This window comes from Tupaia chinensis, unplaced genomic scaffold (assembly GCF_000334495.1).
Source record: "Tupaia chinensis unplaced genomic scaffold, TupChi_1.0 Scaffold000037_16, whole genome shotgun sequence".
NCBI classification, from domain to species: domain Eukaryota; kingdom Metazoa; phylum Chordata; class Mammalia; order Scandentia; family Tupaiidae; genus Tupaia; species Tupaia belangeri.
In genome coordinates, this window is record NW_006159474.1 from 61,035 (window position 1) to 66,078 (window position 5,044).

General features: G+C 38.1%; 1 pseudogene; it reads right to left on the bottom strand.

The window, feature by feature from the left end:
• Positions 1-4,163: 4,163 nt before the first annotated feature.
• The window catches only part of LOC102491491 (ankyrin repeat domain-containing protein SOWAHC-like), a 1,517-nt pseudogene continuing 636 nt past the window's right edge, over positions 4,164-5,044 (bottom strand).

The window sequence follows — 5,044 nt, forward strand, 5'->3', positions numbered from 1 at the left end:
TTATTCCTGTTAATATGATGTATTACATTTATGGTTTTGCATATGTTGAACCAACCTTGCATTCCTGGAATAAAGCCTACCTGATCATGGTGTATGATCTTTTTATAAGTTGTTGGATACAATTTGCTAGTATCTTGTTGAGAAATCTGCATCTATATGCATCAGGGATGTTGGTCTATCGTTTTCCTTCCTTGTCCTCTCTTTATCTGTTTTAAGGATAAGGGTGATAGAGACTTCACAGAATGAATTAGGGAGAGATTCACTCTTCTGGATCTTTAGAAATAACTTGAGCAGAATGGGGGTTAATTCTTCTTTGAAAGTTTTGTAGAATTAAGAGGTTAATCCATCAGGGCCAGGTCTTTTCTTTGCTTGGAGTTATTTATTATTGATTCAATCTCCTGGCTTGTTAAGGGCCTATTCAAACTTTCTATATCCTCCTGGCTCATTCTTGGTAGATTATATTTGTCCAGGAATCTGACCATCTCATCCAGATTGTCTTGTTTCTTAGCATATAAATGTTCAAAGTATCCCCTAATGATGTTTCAAATTTCTACTATATCTGTTGTTATGTTACCATTTTCATTGCAGATTTGATTCACCTAATTCCTTTCTCTCTTCTTCTTAATAAATCTCAGTAGTGCTTTATCAATTTTGTTTATCCTTTCAAAGAACCAGCTTTAACTTTCATTTATTTTCTGTATAGTACATTTATTTTCTATTTCACTTATTTCTGCTCAGATCTTTATTATTTTCTTTCTCCTGGAGTTATTTGGGATCTTTTTGCTGTTGCTTTTCCAATTCTGTGGGGCACAATGGTAGGTGATCTATTTGCCTCCTTTCCATATTCCTCTTATGTGCACTAATTGCTATGAACTTTCCTCTAATGACTGTTTTAGCAGTGTCCCAAAGATTATGGAAACTCTTGTCATCATTGTCATTGGCTTCCATGAATGTTTTGATTTTAGTCTTTATTTCTTCAGTAGCAGTTGAGTAATTCAGAATTAGGTTATTTAGTTTTCATGTATTTGTGTATTTTTGAGGATTTCTCTTGAAATTAAAATCAAGTTTAATTTCATTGTGGTCGGAGAAGATGCTGGATATAGATTCTAAACTCTCTCTCTGTAGAGGCTTGCTCTATGCCCTATGATGTGGTCAATCTTTGAAAAGGTTTCATGTTGGGGTGAGAAAAAAGTGTATTTTGTGGTTTTTGGATGGAAAGTTCTATAGATGTCTGTTAAGTCCATTTGATTTATGGTTATCTTTTAGACCCTTGATCTCTTTACATATTTTTTTCCTAGATGATCTGTGCAGAGGGCATAGTGTGGTGTTGAGATCTCCAACAATTAGTATGTTGCAGTCTATCTTTCCTTTTAGGTCTAACAGTCTTTCCTTCACATATTTGGGTGCTTCTGTGTTGGGTGCATAGATATTTATAAGCGTTATATCTTCTTTCTCTATAGAGCCTTTTACTATGATATAGTGCTCTTCTTTGTCTCTTCAAAAAGTTTTTGTTTTAAAGCCTATTTGGTCAGAAATTAGTATCGTAACTCCAGTTCTTTTTTTTTTTTTTTGTGAACCTTTTATTTTGATAAAACTAACTTTAGAAATAGATGTTGCATTTTCAAACTCTCAAGATTTATTTACTAAAAAATTAAAATAAAATAAAAGGGAGAGATAAGATATTTAAGACTCCAAATTTTCAAGCATGAATAAAATAGTACCAGATTTTCAAGTTATAGAAGCTAGGTACACTTTATATACCATGAAATTGAAGAGAATTGTGACAAATATTCACCGGTTTAAAGTGTACCTATAAGAGACACATGGACATACTTGGCCATTTTAGTCATACAGTCTCATATCAATAAACATCTAAGAACCTGACATATATATTTTCATTAATAGTAGGCACAACTCTCTGAATACCAAACTACATAAATCATTTGCTTTGTATAAACTCCATTTGGAAATTGAAAAATAAGAGGAATGTAGAATTAAGGAGCTGAAAATGCTACACCTAGTACACACCAGTACATCTTGATGAGGAATGCTAAAAGTATTTCCTCTCAGAGATGAGTTTTTAAAATATAAAGTATTAGAAAAAGTAAAGCCTTTGGTGTGGGAAAAAAGTTACATGATATCAATTCGATTTCTAAGAATCTAGCAAATTATAGATTTTGTGCCAATAGTTACTAACACACACATTTGTGAGCTAATGCTGACTATTAACAGAACCTTTAGGTAATTCTGAAGCATCTTCTATTACAGTCTCCTATTAAAGTTATTTTAGCTTTCCAAGTTTATGAAATTTACAATTCTTCAACAGGAAGTTAGAGCTTACTCTGCACTAAATATATCACAGGAAACATGTATGGATTTGGAACGAATGACTGCTTTTCGACATCAATAAACTCATTATTAATTTATACAAAATTAGATTGGTTTTCCATCCACATATATGAATAAAAGTGCTTCTCAAATGTACATGACCAATTTCCATAATTATGAAACAAAAATAAAGGAACACAAATGAACAATAGTTTATATATTCTATGTGAATATTTTCTATCCATCTTTAGTCAAATTCAGTTGCCAGAGAGATGGGACAAAATTGTGATAAATTCCTATGACTTGGAAAACGAGATATCTAAGAACTGTAAATGCCACTGCTCTGCAATTCATACATGGTCAAGTCCTTCTGCAGGCTAACTCACCCCTTTACCCTGTAGGCTGCAGGTACACAGGTTTCTGGAATAGGTAAGGGAGGAGGGCTTGTTCAAAGTAGTCCCCCACAAAAGTTGCTTCTACTCTTGTTACAAATCAATATATAGGTAAGTTAAATTTTAAAGTAATTATAAAGCCATTTACTATAACATAAATGGATAAAATGTCATGAAAAACCATAAACAAGTCTTTAATTTTATTAAATGCTATTGTTCATTTATAAACAAAGGAATGCAACAGCCAGTATCATTTAAATATAGAAATAGTCCCATTCCTTCTCTTTTCTATAAAGTGCTATTTTTAACTGAATAGATTTGCTACCCAGCTTTTCAGTAACTACCGAATGTCTCTAAAAGAGTCAAGAAACCATAGGAAAACAGAAGGATTTAGTACCTTTAAACATTCGCAAAACATTACTAGCAAGCATGGAGACTATAACTGTACTATGTACTACTAAAATAAAGTCTTTGATTAGAATCATTAGGTTGATTTTAATAACATAGTTTCACCAATATTTATGCCAATTTCTAATTATCTAAACCAGAAACAGTTTCTGTGGGTAATTCAGCTCTAAGCACCATTAAGTAGGATTATATCAAATAGAACCAATAGCTATATGACACTCAGAATATAAATGCCAGGGAATTTATAGTGAGAATCAGAATAAGAGGCAGTATTTAAAAGTACCATAGACTGTGAAGAGTATGTTTTTAATAAAAAAAATCTACGTAGTTATTAATAAAGTACCTTAACACTGAGTGGCTGTAGAGTTATCGGTAGAAACCACACTACAGATTTTGTCAAAGTTAATGTTTACTCTTTCTTCAGTGATTAAAATTGAAATAGCTTACAAAAAAAATAACTGAAAGGCAATTTATAACACAAATAGGATACCAACAGGATTCCCATTTTTATTAGCTAATATTTTTAGCATTTTAACTGTGATTGACCTTCAGAAGTACCTTAGAAAGCAAATGGCAATTAGTAAAAAAATAAAACAAGGGCAGTGAGTAGTTTTGTTCACTTGTAAATACTGCCGGTTTTGTTAGGATTTGCACTTTTTGTTGCTTTTAGAAGAGTAACCACTTATACAACAGAGAAGCCAAAGTGCATCATCCCTTACTTTGGTATCCAGTAATGGTTAAAGCAAAGGAACCCTCTGCCATCAGTTCTGTCCAGTCGACTTGGCTGCCTTTCTAGTCCTCAGACACAGGGACTCCAGGGCAGAGGGGTGGGTTGAGGAATGAAGCAGAGGCAAGGTATGGTGGTGAATCACTTCAAAAGAAATCCACTTCCCCCAGAATGCGGGCGGCTCCTCCCCACCCATTCTAAGCCCTGGAGAATGCACGATTTGGTCTCACTCTTTTCTGTCTCACTTCCTTATACTCACACATAGGATTCTACTCCTGAAGACAGCCTTAGCGTCCCTGAAATTATTTTTACCCAAATACATTTGACTTTGGTCTCAATTTGAATGAGGACAAAGAGTGGCCCTTAAGAGACTGTTCTTCCTCTTCCTCCTCCTCTCCCTCCTCCAGTGGCTCTTATGAGTCCCTGAAAGAGGGCGTAGTGTGGATGATTCAGGTTTTGAAGAGGATTTTGTTGAGCCTGGGTTTGATCTGCCCTCTAGAGCAGCTGGAGGTTTTGCGACCTGCTTCTTTCGCTTTGCCTCCAGCCCACCCCTCAGTCAGGTGGAGGTGGTGGTGGTGGTGGTGGTCCCTCCCATCCTCGAGGACCTGTGACAGCTTGTAGGTGATGTGCAAGGAGAGCACTTTGGACAGCCTCCAGAGTCCACCCTCGCTGCGGGCCGCACTCTCCGCAGCTTCCTCATCCAGGCTCTTGATTTCCTCGGTGGTGCTCTGACTCAGCTATTGTGAGGCCTTTTTCCCCCCGCTATAGTCCCTGATGTCCACGTCAGTGTCGTAGGCGCCCACTAACAACTTCACTACCTCCACGTGGCCCTGCATGGCTGCCAAGTGCAGGCCGGTGTAGCCCGCGCTTGACCTGGCGTTGATGTTCACCGGCAGCTGGTGCTTGTTGGCGAAGTTGACCAGCATGGCCAGGAGCTCCTGCCTGCTGTGCTTAGCGGCCCAGTGCAGGCAGGGGGAGGCGTTGAAGTCCCGCTTGGCCCAGCAGGCCGGGCTGCACGTGAGCAGCCCTTCCAGGCTGTCCCACTTGCCATCCAAGGCCAAGAGCATCCAGGCGTGCTCCAAAGGGTCCAGCGTCACCGAGTCGCTGCCCACAAGGTCACTGACGCGCTGTCCGAGTCGCCCCCGCCTCGGGCCGCGCCCGCCCGCGGAGCTCCCCGGCTGCCGGCCCC